We start from the raw sequence: 22,230 nt of genomic DNA, 5'->3' as shown, positions 1-22,230 counted from the left end.
ATGTCTCAAATTGTTGTTATAAATTGTGAATTGAATTTCGCAGATTAGTAGAGTAGAATTATGTCTCTTGATTTGGATTGAAATTTCTTGAGCAGTTGCAATTCTATCACCACATTTTCTACATGGTAGTAGAGCAAGATTCACATTAGAACAAGAATTTTGAAGTTGTTCCTCGAGAGGTTCGAATTTGCAGCTTTACTGTAGCAGGATTTCTTTAGGATCGAGAAAATGACCTTCAACAAGTTGATATTAAAGTACACATTGGAACACGACTTCAATTTCATTGCATGGAGGCAGTGCACAATGATAATGGACTGCGGAATTATGTCAAGACAGACACTCCAAAATTGAAGAATGGTGTAACCAAGGCAAGAATGATGTAACTAAGGCAAGGAGAATAATCTTGGAGGAGTGTGAGATCACATTGTCTCAAATCTCCATGGAAAATAAAATCATTTAGAAATGTGGCAGGCACAGACATAGCTATTCCGGAATACCAGCAACCATAGAAAATTGGCCCTCAAAGAAAAACTTCGAAATAGTAAGAAGCAAAATAATGATACTATTCCACATTATCTCAATATATTTACACAAGTTCGTGATGAGCTTGGACGGGTTGGCGTGAATGTTGTAGAAGATGACTTGGTGAGCCTAGCTATTCTATGCCTTCATAAAAGCTAGCATAGCTACTAGGACTCGGTGAATGGGAGGAAGAAATTACCGAATGGGGAATGCTTGTGGTACAATTTGATACAATAAGAGCTCAGGAGAAATAATTGGGATGGAAATTCATCCAAAGCAGAGGATGAAGGAGATTTTACATTGGTTAGAAAGGGAAAGAAGGGAAAAGGGAATAAATCTCAAACCAAATCAGAATCTAGCCAAGGGGCCAAGAAGAAGGACTTTTCCAAAATAAAATGTGTTAATTGTCATGAATTTGGGCACTATGATACAAAGTTCTAAGACAAAAAATCTAGCAAGAAAACCTTGGGAGGAGTAGTAGGTGAGGCATTGAATTCACAATTTGAGCTAGACTTCACCGTTATCGCATGCATGACCAACACTATGATGGGGAGTGTGTGGTACTTGTATTTCAGTTCCTCGTTCCAGATGACAAGGTGTAGAAATTTTTTTAATGACTTGGAGGAGAAATATCTCTAGATGCACATTGAGCTTGGGGATGACGAAAAGTATAGTGCTACTAGGATTGGTATAGTAACCTTTAAGAGGGAGTCGAGATCCCCTCTTTGCCTCTACGATTTCTTGTTTTTTATAGGTCTAAATAAGAAACTCATATCTGTAGTAGCTTTAAAAGGTCATGGTTATGATGTGATCTTAAACAAAGGGAAAGAATTCCTGAGAAACATAGCCACTAGACAAGTGAAGCAAACCGGGGTTTAGGTGAAGAACCTATACAAGTTGGATGAGCAAGACTGTGTTGCATTAAGCAATAAGGAAAATAAAATGTAGAGTTGCGATGTTGATGAAATTTGGGATAGGATATTGGGCCATTTGCATCATAGCACGCTAAAAATTCTGCAACAAATAACCACTAGCCTCCCAAAAGGAGCACTTGAGCAGCAGGATGTATGCAAGGGTTGTAGCTTGGGGAAGTATGTCAAATCCACGTTCCATGATCGAGACAACAAAGGACATGCACTCTTGGAACGAGTCCAATTTGATATTTGTGGACCTTCCTCGACATCCTCCACTACCATACATAAGTATTTCGTTATTTTTAATGATAATTTCTCAAGGAAGTGTTGGATCTTCTTCATGTGGAAGAAGGATGAGAAATTCTCAATGTTTGTAGAATTCAAGGCACTAGTTGAGAAAGAGACTGACAATAAGGTGAAGGATCTCAAGAGAAACAATGGAGGTTAGTATGTTTAAAATGACTTCAAGGATTTTTTTACAAAAGAAGCCATTTGAAGAGAGCTGACAATACCCCAGAATCCGAAATAGAATCAGGTAGCTAAGAGGAAGAACTAGAGAATTGTGGTAGCTGCGAGAGCTATGCTACATGACCAAGGCCTATGACTGCATTTCTAGGTAGAAGCATGCAACACAACATTGAACTTGTAGAATGAGAGTCCTCATTTGTTTCTTGGTATGATTACACTGGAGGAGGCTTTCTCTATGAGAAATTTGGATGTGTCTCACTTCAGAATTTTTGGAGCCTCTATTTACTAACATGTCTCCAAAGGTTCAAGGAAGAAGCTTCCGATGACAACAAAAATTGGAATTTTTGTGGGTTACATCGAAAATCTGTGCAATTACCATGTGTACTTACCTTCCATCAAAATGACATTTTTGCAAAGGGATGTAAAGTTTGGTGAGGAGAAAGCGATGTGGTTCTCTCTTGAGAGGGAGCTTCAGATCCCACCAGAAGAGGATATTTTATCTCCAAACGAGGAGCATCAAGAAGTTGTGGAGAACCCACAAATAGATAATCATAGATTGGAGACATCCACTCAAGCAGAACCATCCAAAGAAGGAAGAAAAATAACCATGGAAGTTGATAGACCTGTGCAAGATGTGAGTGAGAATGTGGGAGCTCCTTCAAATTTGTGGAAGAAAAGGAGGTCATTTGAAAGGTACACTAGCTACATGGCTCTAATGACTGAGCCAGTAGAGACTGATTCATCCTCTTTTAAGGAAACATTTGAGAAACCGGTTTGGGTGATGCTATGGTGTAAGAATACAAGTCCATCATGAAGAACAATGTTTGGGAAGTGGTCCCAAGACCACTAGATATATCAATTATGGGTTCAAGATGGATATTCAAAGTTAAGCATGCACTAGACTGAAGCGTAGAGACGTATAAGGCCAAATTCGTGGCCAAAGGATTCTCTCAAGTTGAGGGAATTAGTCATGAAGAAACCTTTTCTCTTGTAGCAATGTATTCATCCATTATATCAATTCTTGCACTAGCTACGTAGATGGGGTGGCAGATCTACCAGATGGATGTAAAAGAAACATTTCTCATTGGTGCCATTGAGGAGGAGTTGCACATTGAGAAACCAAAAGGTTTTGAGACATTTGATTGGGATTCTCACATGTGCAAACTCAAGTGAGAATTGTATAGTCTCAAATAGGCATTTTGTGCTTGGTACACTAGGATCAATAGTTATCCCATAGGATTGGCCTTCACCAAATGATAAGTGGAAGAAAACCTCTATCATATCCTTGTAAAAGGTAAGTTTCTTATTATTGCTTTATATTTCGATGATTTAATATTAACAGGTGATGAGAAGTTGATCATATCTTACAAGGAGGAACTTGTAAGGGAATTTGAGATGAAAGACACGGGTCTGATGGACTACTTCCTTGGGTTGGATTTATGGCATGCCAATGGGGAATTGTTAGTGTCTTACGGAAAGTATGTCAAGAAGATACTACATAGATTCCACATGGAGAGTTGTAATCCCATGGATACACCATCAATGACCAACTAGAGGAAAGAGACTGCCACTTCAGGTGAAGAGGTGGATTCTACCATTTACTGGTAGTTAGTGGGTTCACTAATGTATCTTGCAAAAATACGACCATATATGTCCTATGCAATCAACCAGCTAAGCCAAGCTATGGTTAGGCTGACCAAATTGTATTGCAAGGAAGCTAATAATGCTTTACGGTACCTCAGACGAACTACTTTGTATGGATTATGGTATAACAAAATATAGGGAGTGAAGTTGTGTAGCTTCATAGATGCAAATTTGGTAGGGAGTCCATCTAACCGAAAGAGTACATCAGGTGGAATTTTTAGTGTTGGGTCCTATTGAGGATGTTGGAAATCTATCAACCAAGGGCGTCTCCCCAATGTGAAGTCCTAATTAGACCTCACCTAGTTTGGAATAGGATCCCCATCAAGAATATCGGCCTGGTTGCCATATATTCTTATATATTTTCCTTGGCTTTAGTTGTCAGAAAGAGAGAGAGAATTGTGTATGTTCCTTTGTGGAAAGCAAGTAAGTGTTACTATTGAATGTTTGGTTGTAGGTGTATCAAGGTTCTTATACTACATGAGGAGAAAAATTGAGCCTCTAAGAAAGAGGTAATAGTACCACACTAGTAGAAGCACACACAAGAAAAAGAGAATCACCTAACATCAAGCAGAATAGTCCACATAGATGTGACGACTGTTATAACCATTACAACACATCTTCAATTAGATACGCACTAAAATAACCAAAATAGTTCAACTACTTTAGAAATAACTAATTTGATTTTGTTTCCTGATTTGAGAAATATTACTGATTCAATTCACTCATCTATAAAGTTGAAAAACCACACATACCTTGGGTTGTAAGAATGATTTTCTCACTCCACAAATCATTACATAGAAAGTATCATATCTCAATGGAAATATCTCTTCAATACCTCAAGTGGGTCTTGGATGGAATTTGTTTCATCACATATAACAAAATTTTTCAACAAATTTCTAGTGAGAGGTCCATTTCTAGAGAAGTTTTGAAAAAAGAAGGTCATGGGTCATCCACAAACTCACGATAATGGATAAACCGTAGAAAACCATTCTCCAAGATTTCCATTTCCAACTTGGTTATGGGGCATCCATAAACTCGTGGTTATGGGTTGACCGCACAAAACACTTCTCTTCATTAGCACTAGGCACATTGTAATCATGATGGTGATGGGTCATCGACAAACCATAGTTATGGATTAACCACACAAAACACTTCTCTTGATTGGCTCACAAAATATTGTAATTATGATGGTAGAATGAACGTAATGGGGTCTGACGTAACAAAAGCCTAATGTGGTTATGTTCCTCAGCTTCTAAATAATAAGCATCCTAATCCTTTTGAAATGATAACATTTCCCCAAAACAACCACATTCGATTCCTTTGAACAATAAATATATAAACCCAGGGATAATTTTAAGGATGGAATTTTATCTTGAAGTTTAGAGACCTTGGGGAATCTTCATGGTCCCCAATATGTAAATTGTAAATCTTTTGACGATATTTTTGTAAAAATATTTAGGTTTCTAATTATTTTATATTAGTATATATAAAAGATAAGCGACTTTTAAGGTAAAATAAATTTATACTATAAAATTTGGGCGAACCAATTTTCAAAAAGATGGAAATTGGCAAATGTTTTTTTGGAAAAAGCATGGAAAATTAGCCCACCTGCGAATATTAGCCCCTAAATTTTTCCCTATATAAACCCTAAAGTTCAAAATTTGTAATTAATTTTATGAATTAACTCAAAACCATGTGAGTTAACCAAACTATCAATCATTCATGGGTTCACTCCTTTTTATTTTCCATAAAATAATTCAAACAAGGTTCATTGGCAAAACCTAAGGCTTCGTGGGTCCCACGCTAGGTCAAGCGTTGGGAACTATCCCCATGTGTCCTTTGTGGCTTGGCTCTAAGGCCCGACCTCTTAATAGGTAATGGTTGGCTCTTTCCTGTGCTCACTCACTAGTTTTTTGTTGTTGTTGAAGGTTCGACCTATGTCTATGCCCCATAGATTCTTAGTTTTGTTTTCTTTAACTTAATTCCTTAGCTAGAGTGGGTTTTTTCTTCATGCAACAAAGATAAAATGATCTCTTCCATTCTCAACAATGAAGTAGTTACATAATTTTCTTCTTACTGGGCTAAATAAAATAGAACTTAGGTTCCAAGGTTAACTAGCAAACTTACCCAAGCGGGCTGCTAGGATCTTTTGGGATAAGAAAAAGAAAAAAACTAGTAGACTTACCATATTCCTATAGGCTTCTATAAAAATGGGAGTTGTACATGTTTCATTTAGATTTGTATTTATTTGCAGAGATTCATTTTCTTTGTGTTGGATTCACTTCACTCAATAACCTCACAGTTCGCTCATATTATTCTAACACTTTTGACAAGACTTGGCCCTGGGGGAAGGTTCACTCTTACTTGATTTGAATTTTATTCAACAAAACAATATCTAATACTTCCAATATGAGATGATTATGATTATTCTTACTTCGGTATTTAACCAAAATGTAGAGAATTGGACTCATGCCATGGAATTACTAGCTCCTCTAGAAACAACACTTCTATCACATTCACAGAGAGGAATTTTAAATTACAGAGAACAAACCTTGGTTATGTTGCTCATAAAGAAATATATGCTTATAGATTATAGTGGATCACTACCCGAGAACTCATTTAACTCGTCCTTATGCATTTTTATCCTCTTTTCCTCGAGGTATTTCTTCTATCTCTTTTTTAATCTCTCTATATGTTATAGATCTAACCCAAAGATATTATGATAATAAAAATAACCCAAGAATAACAAGATAGAAATAGATAGAAATTCTTCTTTATTGATCAAACCCTTAAGGTAGGGCAACACCATACATTCACTCCTTAAGGAAGGAGAACACTCCACAAGCCATATGCCTGTTCATACAATAATCCTTCACGTCCCTCAATGTGGAGTCTCTAGCCTCTTTATAGGCCTCATACATACAATACCATGGGTCATTACCATGGTTCCCTCAATACAATCTATCTAATACCATGGGCTCATTACATTATTACTAACTACTTACATGATATGGGTTAACCACCTTATTTATTACTATGGCCCATCCCATTATTACATTATTCCCTTGGATACCTCCCTTTGTACCCCATGTTATCCCCCCTAGGTATATAACATTCCACCCCCCTTAACATGTTTCGTCCCCGAAACATGAGAAGAACACAAATAATAAGATATATTCAAAAGAGTAGTCCACTGGTACCATGCACATGCATCTAGCCATCCAAGAGAAAGGTGAACCCTCGATCTTGCTAGTGCCTCGCTCGCTTGAGATGGAAGTTGACTGTGGTAGCTCTTATGTGTTGATGTGTAGTAGGTGGATCTTCGCTCCTCTCTATCTGTCATGCAGGGGTTGTTGTCCTTGTGGCTAATTGGTTTCCATTTTGTTGGTTGTTTTCTTGCGGGGTGATGTGGGTGATGATATGTTGAAGTTTTAACCCACGGTGTCTTTTTATTTAATTCACCCTGTTGTGGTGCCTGATGTGGTGTCTTATCTTCCAATATTACTTCAACCACTGAGCCCTCATCTGATGTATCAGCACCTGTATCATTTTCTACTTCAGCCTTTGTTTGTGTTTGATTGTCGATCATCAATGGCTCATCATCTGATATGTCAATCCTTGGAACATCTTCGACGTCAACCTTCATGGACTCTACTTGTTTATTGATGGAAATATCCTCTAATGTAATTTACTTCTTTTTATACCAGAGCTTCAGGAATTTCTTCTTCACATTAATATTGATAGTACCCATGGATTCCATCCAAGGATATCCTAAAACAACATCCATATTATCCATCTCTGAAGTATAAAAATCACCATGCCACACATACTTATCCATAGAAATCTTCAAATCCTTATACACTTGAACATCCTCATCATCCACTTGTGTATTCTCAATGTGTTTTGCTGGAACTTGCAATTTTTTTACCAAATTAACATTCATAAAATTTTGCTTGCAACTAGGATTTATAGATACAATGATTTTCTCCTTCTGAATCAATCCATGAACCTGCAATAAGGAGACACCTGTAGAAAATAACCCTTTATGTGTCTCATTCTCCATTTCTCTAGTCTGAGACCATTTGTTTAAAATGACACTTTCAAATTCTGCATCTGAAAGTTTGGACAACTGCTTGTCGTCAAGTCAGAAATACCATTTGTAAGCCTCATCTTTGAAATTATGCCACACTGAATCCTTCCATTTTTTTGCGCATATTGACTTAGTTTGTTTGATGTATTCTTCAATAGTAGGGCTATCATCTTTTCTAGTGAAATTTTCCATGAAGAGGGTTTGAGAAAAATTCACTTACTTGGCGAAAATTTGAAATGGCCACAATTTCGTCAATATTGCTCAGAATCCCTATTATGACCTGTTTTTGGAAATGGAACAACCATTCTGCATCTACCCATGTGATAGAAATCCTGATCCAGGCACTAGAATTTCAGATCTGCACTACAGCTCTCCCGTCGTCACCAAAATTTCTGCAAAAAAATGTTGATTCAAATCAGCGATATCTCCCTCATCCGGACTCTGATTCAACTGATTTTTTTTTTTTTAAATTGGGTAATTTTTCCAAAAAAATTCAGATCTGCAATTAGATTTTGTAGATCTTGCACTAGGACATCCAAATCTGCGCTGCAAACTCGCTGCCCTGAAAAATTGTCTGCAACACCACTGATTTTTAGATCAGCAATATCTCCTTCATCCGAACTCTGATTCGACCGATTTTTTTTCTAAAATCGAGTATTTTTTCACAAACAATTCAGATCTACAATTAGATTTTGTAGATCTTGCACTAGGACGTCTAGATCTGTGCCGCAAACTCGTTGCCCCAAAAAATTGTCTGCAACCCCACTGATTTTTAAATCAGCGATATCTCCTTCATCCGGACTCCAATTCGACCGATTTTTTTTTTTTTTGAAATCAGGTATTTTTTCACATAGAATCCAGATCTGCAATTAGATTTTGCAGATCTTGTACCAAAACATACAGATCTTATCTACAAACTCGCCGCCCCAAAAATTTCCTGCAAAACATAAGAAAAATTCTCCACTTTTTTGCCCAGGAAAGTGATCTGATACCACTTGTTATAGATCTAACCCAAAGATATTATGATAATAGAAATAATCCAAGAATAACAAGATAGAAATAGATAGAAATGCTTCTTTATTGATCAAACCCTTAAGGTTGGGCAACATCATACATTCACTCCTCAAGGAAGGAGAACACTCCACAAGCCATATGCCTGTTCATACAATAATCCTCCACATCCCTCAATGTGGAGTCTCTAGCCTCTTTATAGGCCTCATACAGACAATACTATGGGTCATTACCATGGTTCCCTCAATACCATCTATCTAATACCATGGGCCCATTACATTATTACTAACTACTTGTGGTCTCTTATATGATATGGGTTAACCACCTTATTTATTACTATGGCCCATCCCATTATTACATTATTCCCTTGGATACCTCCCTTTGTACCCCATGTTATCCACCCTAGGTATATAACATTATACTTAATATATGTAAATACAAAATATCTAAACATAATAGTCACATGGGAAATTTTCCCCAATACTCTAAATAAATCACAACTCGAGTAAACACTTGCCAACTTTACATAGGCCCAAATGGGGAAAATGCCAACTCATAGAAATTATCCTAACAACCTAATAGTCTAGATCCCTCTAGAATCGGGACAATTGGATATACATTAAAATCTTCTAAATTCTAACTAAAATGAGGAAAATAAAATGTCAATCTAGAATTTTCATGACCCGTTGGATCATAAACAAAAATTATTTTCCTAGGGCAGTGAACCTAGTTTAGACGCCCCAGGTGGAATAAGATATGACCTCCTAGTCATATGCCTTCAATTTTTGACACCTCTTAGATCCAAAAATATTTGTTGTTGTTTGCATTCATCTCTTGTGTCTTCAACTCTAACTTCAGCCTACCAGGATCCCATACGTGATTCTACGATATGCCACTTGTTTTTCTAAGGTAATATTGCACAATTAGCTTAATGTTGGTTGTTCTCTTCCTTCCTTTATCCCAAATTCTACTTTGTATTTGCCTCACTTCTACCATGTTGATGTAGTCCTCTCCAGGCAGCCAAATGTTGAAGTGGATTACTCTTTCCTTAATATTGTACTATTTCTTAGGTACTCCCTTTATTAGCATCCCTAATTCCTTTAATTTGGTGTCTCTCTCATTCCCCTATTATTGTTGTTCATCTATTTGTCCCACTTTTACTGGTATCTCCAATTTTCTAAGGTCCCATACCCTACTTTCCTGTTTCCATCTTATTGTGTTTATGTTATCCTCCAGAACTATCCATAGTTCTTTGTGTGATGTTCATTGTATTAATTTTGTTATAGTAGCATCCATATGTCATGGAAACTTCTTTGTTGAATATTTCTTATGATCTCAGTTGTCACTTCATCATTCAACGTCTGCTCTACAGTTGTCAAAACATTTGGTTTCCTTCAGCTTTTATGTCCTATTGGAGATTATTTATTTTCTCATTCATTTGGACATCCTTGGCATCATCTCGAGCTGCAATATTCTTGATACATATACTATGTATTTCACTTGACAGTTGTGTCTATTTATTGTACCATTTCCTTGGTACTTGTATCCATAATTCCTCTTGTGGAACCAAATTCTCTAGTTGCAACAATAATTTTAGTCCTTTTATTTTTCCAACTACATTTTAATCTTTAGACCTTCGATTTATCAGCCAAATTCTAAACAATATGGTATCGAAATGTTGTTGATTCCCTATATATTCTAGGCTATATTATTGAGCTAAAACCTCCTTTTGTAGCTTCTCGCTTATGGTTTTATTTGATAATTGTTCAAGGCCTCCTCCTAGGTGCCATCTGAGGGGTAACTTTGTATCATCCCTTATCTCAACAAATACACAGTTCTATTCTCCATCCTTCTCATGGTTACTATGTGTTATGGTCACCTTTGTGGATTGTAAGGTTCCTCTTGAATTCACATTGCCTTCTTTCTACCTTTGGCACTTTACCTCATCCCTTCTTGAGGATTGTCCACCATGAGTTAGATTCCCCTACTCTTGGTCTTCTTGGGGACAAATTGTCTACCACTCATTCTCATGAGTGATATTTCCAACCATGGGTACAGGAATGAATTCCTTCATGATAGATTTTAAACTATGTTATCTCCCCATGCCTTGGGAATGTACATCTTCACCCCCACCCCCCTTCCTTATTATAACTGTAGATAACGTCCTGTTTTGGTCATTCCTCAAACCTACACCAAAAAGATAAAATTTGAAATTATAAGGCTTTACAACCTCATTTGAAATCTTTGTGCTTAGGTGTCTAAGTAGATCTAAATTCTCTTATAGATTTCATCTTTGCTCATGGTCTTCCCTTTTCTTGAGGGTTTCATACCCTTCATCCAGGGCTTGCTGGTCACACTTATCAACTACATTTTCTGCCAATTCTACCTTAGCATGTTGGATGTACATCTTTAAAACAAATGTACTTCCTTCTAGGGAACTAAATCCTTCATACAAATATGCAAAACTGATTTGAAATAAAGTTTCAGTTTCATCCTCTGTTATCCATTCTCCTCCCTCAAATTCTAGCTACATTTTTTCTGGTAACTTGATTTCTACACCATGTTCCATAAGAACTTCAATTAAAATTTTTCCAATATATTTCTCATACAGTTATTGAGATGCTCCTCTTGGAATTTTATTGTTTCCTCTACCTCCTAAATGCAACTTCATATTGTCCCCTTCTTTTATGATAGTTTGTAATAATTTTCTTCCCTCATGGCCTTCATGACCTACACATGAGCAAAACATATAAGTTTAAAAACTGTGAGCATCTTGATCCTTTAGTGATTCTCTTGGAATCATTAACATTTCTGGACATTTCCCATGGTCCATGAGGTTTTCTTCCAGACTCATTTATTTATCCTTATCATCATCACCACTCCCTTTTATAATATCTTTTGATATATTTTCTTTTCCCTTAGCATCATTGTTCTCATCCACTACCATGGCTATCACTGGCAATTGTTTAAAACATTCCTCTTTGCTTGCATATGGTTTTGAAAGGTTGTATTTTTACTTTGTCCCCTTTTTTGGACATCTTGTCCATGCCTTCGGTGTGAATTCACATAAATATCGTCCACTTTAAAGATACAAGGCCATCTAGCCTCCTCAAGTGTTTATTCTATTAGCTTTTCTTGTTGACGTTCCACAACAATTTCTTCACATTCCCATAGACATTTGATTAATATCTCATCAACATCCTCTTTCTACTGCTCACTCCACTAGTTTGGACTTTTCATACAATCCATGAGACTTTTAGACAATCTCTCTTCCACATCTTCTACCCCTCTAGGGGTTGTCCATTGGACTATTTCAAAACAACAATCTGCTTCATCCTTACGCTCAATTTCTCTGAGCTCTTCTTCTCTCAGTTGTGTACTCAACAAGTTCTTTATATTCCCCCCAAGCTTTTTGTATTTAGGGAGTTTCCTCTTAAAACTCTTTTTTCCTATAAGTAACTTGATGCTTCTCCTCAGGTTCCATTTTTTCCTTTCGTCTTCTCATTCCAACAACATTTTCACTAAACTGAGTCCCTCCTTCATCTAAAACATCTCCTTATTAAATTCCTCTTGATTTAATTTCCTTCTCATGCCATTTCTCTTGGCATCGTACTCTCCTCCATTGTGGCTTCTCTTTGAACCTCAATTATGGCCATCAATAGCCATCTATTTTCCTTCATTCTTGTGATATTCCATTTTCCCACTGTGAGATATAGTCAAGCCTTGTAAGAATCTATCTCCATTTCTTGTTACCTGAATGCCTAGCCTACTTCTCCACGTCCTAGAAAATTGATATTCCCTTGGTTCCCTCCTTTGGAACCCCTTGAGCACTCCTTGCACCTATTTGTATTTTTTTGCACCTTGTTCTTGTCTTGAGAAATCCTTTGGTTCTCTTCTCTTAAGGACCTCCTTTGTCCCCTTCACTCTCCAACCACAACTCGGTTTTCTCCTTCAACAACCTCTCTTTAAGTAAGGTTTCTTTGCCACTTCTGCTGATAATTCTACTAATTATTTACATCTCTCGTTGGCTATAATTGCGCTATCCACATTTGCTACTATTGCAGTTATTAACTTTCTTTCCAAAATTAAATAAACTTAACGACTAGTTGCCTACTAGGATTTCTCCTCACTATCCCTTATAGCTCTTCACTTAGTTGTTCTCTCCTTCTAGTTCTACTCCTTTCTAGTCTCAATTTCTTCTTTCGTGCCACCTCCTCTTCCGAGAAGTATTCTTAATGTCTACTCCGAGACTCATTCATTTCAGAATCTGGTACTATGTTCCTCATCTTAGGAAGCTTCCTTTCCTATCTTCATACATTTTGAGTATATGGTGTCCTCTGTCTGAATTTCCTCTATCTCACCTCTATATCTTGCTTTATCAATCTTGTCTTTGTAAAATAGAAAAATTGTTAGAAACCATTAAAAATAAATAGAGTAATAATTATGTTTCCTGTCTAGCGTATTCTCCTCCTCACTGACTATAACATTTGTTGGGTACAATCTCCCTTTCTATGAAAATGCTCTAAAAAGAGATTTGGCTCTGATACCAAAAATGACATAGCGAATTCCTAATTTTGTCACGTTACTTGGCTTCTAAACAATAAGCATGCCTATTTTTTTGAAACGATAACGTTTCACCAAAACAACCACATTCTATTCCTTTAAAGAATAAAAATATAAACCAAAAACCTCAACATTTGTAATTCCTTTTATGAATTAACTAGAAACCCTGTGAGTTAACGAAACTATAAATCATTAGCAGGTTCACTCCTTTCTATTTTCCATAAAATAACTTAAATGCTATTTACTGGTGAAACCCAAGGCTTTGCGGGTTCCACCCTAGCTTGTGAGTTGGGACCCCTCCCAATGTTTCCTCCGTGGCTTGGATCCAAGGCTTGCCTTCCGACTGCTTGGGGGTCAGCTCCTTCCCATGCTTGATCATTGGATTTTTTTGTTGGAGGCCTGATCTCAGTCTATCGCCGAGTGATTCTTAAATTTTTTTTTTCATTTAATTCCTTAGCTAGGTTATTTTTTTCTTCACGCGATGGAGATAAAATTATCTCTTCCATGCTCAACAATGAAGTACTTACATAATTTACTTCTTAATGTTTTTAATAGAATGGAACTTGGATTCCAAGGTTAACTAGCAGACTTATCATATTCCTACATGCTTTGATGACAATTGGAGTTGTACACGCTTCATTTGGATTTGCATTTAATTGGAGAACTACATTTTCCTTGTGTTAGCTTCACTTGACTTAGTAACCTCGCAGTTCACTCATGTTATTCTTTCCCTTTCGACAAGACCTGGTCTTGGATGCAGGGTTTCTCTCGCTTGACTTGAATCTGATTCTAAAAACAACGATATCCATCAATGCCAATCTGAGCCAATTACACTTCCTATTTCTTTGGAATTTAACCAAAATACAAAGAATTCGCCTATGCCATGTAATTGCTAGCTCCTCTAAAAACATATCTTCTATCACATTCATAGAGAGGAATTTTAAATTACAAAGAACAGTTCTTGCTTCTATTTCTCACAAAGAAATATATACAGACGGATTATAGTGGCTCATTACCCATAAACTTTTCTAATTTGGCCTTGCTCAATCTTCTCTTGTTTTCCTCGAGGACTCTCTCCTCTCTTGCTTTTTTAATCTTTCTACACAAATAAATGTAAAGAAAAAATATCTCAATAGAATAGTCACAAGGAACATCTATCCCAATAACCTAACTAAGTCATAGCTTAGCTCAACTGGACACCTAACTAAGTCATAACTCATCTCAACTAGACACTTGTTGACTTTACATAGGCCCACTTGGGAAAAATACCAACTCATACAAAATATCTTAAAAACCTGATAGTTTGGAATCCTCCAAAATTAATTCCCTTGGCTCTACACTAAAATCTTTTGAATTATAACTAAAGTGAGGAAAATGAAATCTCAATATAAAAATTTTGACGACCCCTTCAATCTTAAACAAAGTTTAATTTCCTAGGGTGCTTCTCCTACACCAGGGTCCCTAAATTTTTTTCATGGATGAATGATGGGGACAATAATCTTCTAAAAGAGAATTTGATAGATATGTAATGTAAAAAGTCAAAGATAATTAAAGTTGGCTCAGTAAAGAACACACTTTATTAGAAAGAAACAAGAAGATATTGAAAGTTGGGAAAGAGAGATCCCTAAATTTTCCTCATTGCATGTAACAGTTCTTCTTAATGGAATGCTTCTTCTTCATTTCTCCCTCTTTCATTTCATATTTTTCTAATTTATTTAATCCTTTCATTTTTATCGATGTTCCTATGATTAGTTTCATAGTATATTTTTATGTCTTCTGTCTTCTTGTCTCAACATTCAAGCCTTTTGGATCTTAGACCCCATGATTCAAATCAAAAGGCCATTGATATTATTACTATTGTTTTGTATCTCTTGTTCTTGATTATATTGTGATCTTGGGATATGCCCTTTATCACTTAGGTAGGGATTTCTAGTTAAGAGGCTTATATTTACAACAATTTATGAAATAGAACTTATTAAAGTGTTTTCAACCTTAATCTCCATGGGTTTATTCAATGTCCTTTTCTTGAAAACAATCCTAAAATCCTCAATGGCTACATTGGTTGGCTTGGTACCTCCTTTGTAAGAGCTCCACACTATGTTTCTAGATGTGTTGAAGGGATTAAAAAATATATAATTTGTCCTAACTCTAACGAAATAACTTCTTCCATGTTTTCTTAGTCATCCTTGTTTTGGGCAAATTTAGTGTTTTAACAAATGCCTAACCCTCTAGACTTAGTAGCTAGTCTAGAAGCAACAGACAAAGTAATTCGCTAACTTTTCTTTAATCAACAGATAAGAGAGGTAAGAAGAGAAACCAACCTGTAGCTTTCGCTTTCTCCCTCTCTCCCTTGATCGATCTTGTCGCTCCTTTCCATACTTAACCCGCTTAGAAAGTACCTACACACAAGCCGAGACAGAAACCCATCAAAGCATACAATAAATATCTCTTAATTAAACATATCATAGAATCTAGAATACAATATAGATCATATAAGAACATAAATGGAAAAAGCTTTGAATTCTTTATTGATAAAAGGAAAGATTACAACACATGAATGTTCATGCTTGATTCAGTGTATTCCTTCCCATTCAATCCCTTCTCTACTCATGAAGCAAAAATTCAACATCATTACAATACTCTTACTAATCTCATTCAAACATCATCTCCTTAGCTCAAGAAATTCCAACCTAGACCAGCCTTTGGATGCATGTCAATTTATAGCAGAATGGAGGAGGTTAAGCCATTAATGGCCTTCATGAATGCTCTACCAAATTCAGGAAGTGGTTCCATGGAGGAAGGGATAATGGATTAAGGTTCATTCATCCTCTTCCTCATCCAAATGCAAGCTCAACCAACTTGGAAACTTCCAAAAGTATCCATTGGATGAGGAATCCAATGTATTCATTTAAAAAATTCGTTGAATCTCGCGTAGCGCAAGTGAAACAAAGGCTAAGTGCGCTACAACGCACCCAGTCAGTGCAGATCCTGGATTGCAATGTAGCTTGATAGAAGGCTACCTGCATTGATCTCCTTAGGGGAACTTTTTGGATGAATATTGTCATGGAAACTCTTAGGAGGCAAGCATGATGTAGGTTGACCTCATTAGGGAATGAAAACAACTGAATTAGGGATTAATGGACCCTAATAATAAGGATCTGGAAGTCGGGGTTCATGTGCCCAAATTGACCTATAACAGTTGCCTCCTAAAGCATGAAGTCAAAAATAAACATGTCGAGTGAGATGCTTTACCATTTGGAGAGAAGGTTTCAAAGTGGAAGGCAACCTAAATCAGTTACAATACAAATAGCATGATAATTTGATTTTTTCTCATGAACTAGCTGAGGAAAGGCATACCCATGCTCAGCTTATAAACTTTCATTCCATGTACAAATATAGCTGTCTGCAGATATAGACCCATGAATGGATGACCATGAATGTAAGGCCATTTATACATTTGATATAGTACTCCTGAAAATATATCGCAGCCCAGATGAATGAAACTAAATCTGGGGTCTTGAATCTCTTTCAATCTTCACTTGATGTACAAGTCTAACCATGTGAATAGATGATCTGAAGTCGAACATGGTGAGACATCCTCTGATTACCAGCCAATGATGTAAGCTATTAACAGACACGACAGGAATCACCGATAATGACAATGAACCTCAAGGTACTGCAGTACATTTCGCATGGTGTGAATAAATGATTTGATGTCAAACAGCATACAAAGTCTTTCGGTCGAAGGCCATTGATGTCAACCTATCACTGGAAGTGAGAAACATGCATTGATGTATGCAAGCCTCAAGGTATTAGATGGGTGTTTCTAAGTCAACTTCTTGGATGATATGTTGATGTCGACAAGAAGTGACTCGTCGCAGGAGGGCATTGATGTATCCCACATCAACGAAACGAAACGAGGTAAATGATTTTGGAGATGAAACATTGACTGGTGACACAAGGTTCAGGAATGGCGGGCATGAAATTGAAGGTTTACAGTATTGTAAAGGATGAAGTTTTGAACTGAATGACTTCTCTTGAACATATAGGCGACACTGAGGTGAATTGGTAGAATTGACCCAAAAAAAGTAATGGATGGTATGATAGACCAATGGTGTGATAACCATCAAGCTAAATGACCCAACCCACATAGTCACGGTGATGAGGTGAAAGTGTCATGTTCAAGAGTGACCTGCTACCATAAAGTGTTCTCGGCTTTTCCCATTTTCCCCAGTCATTTCTGACCAGTACCTCTTTATCTTTTATGAAGCTTGAGGAGGATAACATATTCTTGTTGTATAATTCCACCCTTCAGGTGAATCCATCACTATTTGATGTTTTAATGAGTCTAGTGAAGGTGAAACTTGGTCTTGTCTAGATGGACAAGTGTGTCACTATTTAATGTTTTTAACGAGTTTAACAACAAAGATAACTCTATCCTTTTCACATTTAGAGAGTCTAAAAAGGGACTAAAACGAAACTCCATAGGTTCTTTTTCGTAAATTTTTCTCTCAAGTCCGAAAAAGCATAAAATAATACAAGAGAGAACCTATTGATCATGTTTGACCAATGAGTACCTTCTTTGTAGTTAATGTATCTCAATCCAAAGAAGGGATAAAACTATATTGATTAGATATTGATTCTAATCCATTAACGAGCGAGAAATGACAAGCGCTCGACAATATTTTCATATTTAGAGAATCTGAAAATATCTTAAAGAGGACTCCATTTCAAGGAATGAGTGGTGTCTAAATTAGCAACTGCTTCTGGTGATGTTGGAACTTCTCAAAACATGTTTATTTATGTTAAGAGGTTGGCTAATAAAACCACTCATTACAACTATTCCTCAAAAAAGGATAAAACAACCAAGTGAAAACATATGATCAGCCAAAGAGATGGTGGTGATGGGATGAAAACAACCAAGGCTTATCTAACGAAAAAGGCTAATAGAATGGCAATCATGATGGTTCAAAATGGAAATGGGTTCATTATTACACAAGCTTGAACCATAGGAAACTATGCTTGGATTTAGTTTCATGTTTACACAAGCTTGAAACAAAAAACTATGCTTCAATTCAGTTTCATTTTTTACACTAGCTTGAAATGAACAAAAACTATGCTTGGATTGGTTTACATGCCCCACCATGATGAAAGGGAGAGTCCCTGGTAACCAAATGGAAGTCACTATGGTGAAGCAGGATGGTTATCCAACAACTTTTTGGCTTCGTCTAGATAGGGACAAAGGTGAATGGGGTGACTCACTTCACTTAACCTACAGGGAAACTTAATTTTACCACTAGGTGCATGCCCCCCCAAGCTTCATTACATTCACATAAGTAGACTACTCATGGCTATCAAGTGGATGGAATGAAGGTTCTTTTATGAGATCAAGTGAAAGACTCGACTGAGATTTTACGAGATCTAATCAAAGACTCTACTTGGAACTTTACTCCAGGGGTCCTTGTTTCATTTTTTAACGAGCTTGACACAAGAAAAGGAACTCTTCTCAAATTCCTTGTTTCATTTTTTAACAAGGTTGACGCAAGATCAGGAGTTATCCTCATATCCTTGGTTTCATTTTTTAACGAGGCTGACACAAGACAAGGAACTATCCCCATATCCTTGGTTTCATTTTTTAACGAGGTTGACACAAGACAAGGAACTATCCTCATGAACCCTTGTTTCATTTTTTAACGAGATTGACACAAGACAACGAACAATCCTCAGATTCAATCACAACTCATAAGAGGCCATGAAGGAGAGATCTGGTTCCAATGCCCCTAATACGTGTTGTACAACATCACTGAATTGATCGTCAGTTGATGTAGGTATGGAACAAGTTGCCACATGGTTAACCCGTGGCGAGGATGATACCATTGGTATAAAAGGACCATTGAGGTAAGATGGTTGACTGGAAGCCATATTTGGACAGGGAAATGAAAGCTGGTCAACGGTGACAATTCTGCCTTCATGTGGGAAACAAATCACTTGAAAGAGTGTTGAAACAATATCTGGCATGTCATAAACATAGTCGAGCCCAAGAAGTAAATTGTAATCTAAAGGGCTTGGGACTACCATCACATTCAGGTAAACATTTTTTCTTCCCAAAGTTATGGGTAACATAGGGAGGATTCCTAATGGATGACTAGTTCCTCTATTAAAAGCCAACAGATTCTGGGTAATTGGCACAAGCGGTGACGAACCAAGTGCTTTCCAAGTAGTTGAGGAAAGGATACTCACAGATGCACCTTCATCTATAATAGTGCTTGATACAATCATATTACAAACTTGTACTATGATCTGGAAGGGCACATAAGAAGGAAGGTGGAATCCTACTAGTCACTTCCAATCAAAGGAGGTGACTAGACTACTTGGAGGGGGTACCATAGAAATGGGAGAATTAACACCTTGAGTTACATGAATAGGAGGATTTTCCTCTTGTCTTGATGGAATAGGAGGACTGCCCCCAAGATCATTTGAATCTGAAGAAACGAAAAGAACCTGAGTGGTATCATGTTCACTGTCTTCGGAAATGTTACGATTTGTTGAAGGTGAAATTGGGTCAACTATTACCTCAACCTATTGATTTGGGTCGAGTATAGACTCATAGGATTCACTTTTAGAGAGTGTGTTTGATCGACGTTTGATTTGAGTCAGTCAATTTATCAACTAGTAAAGGATTTAGGGAGAGTTTCCTGTAACCAAATGGAAGTCACTGTGGTGAAGCAGGACAATTATCCAACACTCTTTTGGCTTCATCCAGATATGTACAAAGGTGAATGGGATGTTGCCCTTCACATAACCTACATGGAAACTTAACTTTTCCCTTCTTTCCATGAACTTTACTACCACTAGTTGATGTTGTGTCACCAACATGATCTCCAGAAGTTGATGACACAGGATGGTGTGAGCGAGCATACCATTCTTCTAAAATATTAGGAATGTCAGGACAATTTCAAAGAAGATGGTCTCCTGCACAAAGTTTGCATGGATATCAAACTTTGTGAGGCTTGATGGATGGTTCATCATCATATGTTGCATTCAAAGCAATGGTTGCTTGGTTTCCCCTCTGCTAAATTTTCTTCTTCTTCTTATTTTTCCCTTTCTTCTTCCTTTTAGCCGCCTAGTTACTAGTACCAATACTTTCACCAGTTGAAGATGAAGAAGGGGAGGAAGAAACAACTGAGGAAGAAGGCAAAGGGTAAACTTTAGGATCAACTGGAGGTTGATTTTTTCTAGTTGGAGCTGTACTCGATTGCGGAGAAATCACGACATTTTTAACCAATGAGGTTGAAAACAACCATATAGACAAGCCAATGGTAAATCCCAAAAGGGACAATGTATCCATATTTGGAGCACCAATATTTCCAAATGGAGGAAAAGGATAGGAATCCCATCAAAAGGAATTCCTTGATTGATGGAATCCGGATTTGTCACCATATGTTTCAACCTAAGATCAACTAAGGAGTGAGCGCAAAGGATGTTATCCGCGGTCAATTAATTTTTACGACACTGGAACACAACATTGCTTTTTCGTTTTTAAAGAGTGAAGAAAAAACAAAAGATGACTCTAGTCACCTTCAATGTTTAATGAGCCTGAAAGAAAAAGTGCTCAGATGATCCTTTTACTTTTAAAGAGGCGAAAAGGAATGAAAGTGACTACTCTGGTGATTCTATACAAGAGGGTAAATCACAAAACTGCAATATACACCTTGGTGATAAATGAAAGAGAAATTACCAAGGACTTTACATACGGTAGTCAATCTTCCCAAATGTTGTGTTTGGTGCATTGCGATCAGTAAGGTGGCAGACTTGGCTTCCTAGGGATAAAGGATTTCAACCTATTGGGGTCTCCCACCATATACTCGATGGTACAGGGACCACAAGTCCATACTAGCACGTATCGAATCAAAGAGGAGGAATCACCCAACCTAAGTGAAAACAACAACCACTATGTTTAAAAATGTCGAAACACGTCTCTAGCCTAGACCTCTAGATGTTTTCCTTAAGTTCCAATGCATTATTAGATTAATTGATGTAAATTTTAGGTTGATCTTACTTAAAATTTTCTTTTGAGGGTTCACCAAAAGATGTTTTTCGAAATTCCTAAGAATGCAACTAGAATGAGAAGTAATCTTTCCATTCAATTTTAGCAATGAAAATCTTAGCTATGAGGGATAGAGCATACAATTACTTTTTGAACAAGCAAAAAAGAGCACAAACTAATGCAATTCCATAAACCATTCCTTTCAAGCATTCACAAACTCAAACTCTAAAATGAAAATTGCATGTATTTCTTTTCAGTTTATCTTAATGTGAATGATGTAATAAGAAAAACTAATGCACAAATGATTCAAAACTCTTTTCATAAAAAATGATGATTTGCGACAATTTCTTTTAAAGGGAAAGGAAGACTGTACAACACTTTTGATTTTAAATAAATGAATATTTTCAACACTTTAAATGAAAATACAAATCAAATGCACAAATAGATCAATCGATTATCTATGAAGGAAGATTGTACGACACTTCATTTTTTGAAGAAAATGATGATTTTACGACACTTATCTTTCGACAAAGATCAATCGACCAAAAACTAACTTTGAATATAGACTGATAATGACAAACAAAACACTAAAGAAACATTATTCAATCCAATCAAAGTAGGGCTAGAAAAGGATATGAAGAGACTGTTTTCAGAGATAAGACATCATTGATATTCAACAAGCAAGCGATCAGAAGAATTTTGGCAAAACTCAATCCAAAGGTGGGAATTTAACCTAAGGTTGATTATTGAAGGTCAAAGAGGGAGTAACTACGTTGAAATGCACTGTCTCTCACTAGAGCCTACGCCGGTTTCAATGATTTCGAAATTGATCAGCGCAGGTCAAAGAGGGCTTATCTGCACTGATCAGCATAGACTAAAGAGGGCCAAATTGCGCTGATTAAAATATTCCAATCTTAATCAGTGTAGGTCAAAGAAGGCCTACCTTCATTGTAGTGCACTGTCTCTAAGGC

Source organism: Pinus tabuliformis, chromosome 1_2, assembly GCF_031772625.1.
Source record: "Pinus tabuliformis cultivar Carrire ecotype Pingquan chromosome 1_2, CPIR1, whole genome shotgun sequence".
In the NCBI taxonomy this organism is placed as follows: Eukaryota; Viridiplantae; Streptophyta; class Pinopsida; order Pinales; family Pinaceae; genus Pinus; species Pinus tabuliformis.
The sequence above is the reverse complement of the archived record's forward strand: the minus strand, read 5'-3'. Positions refer to the sequence as shown.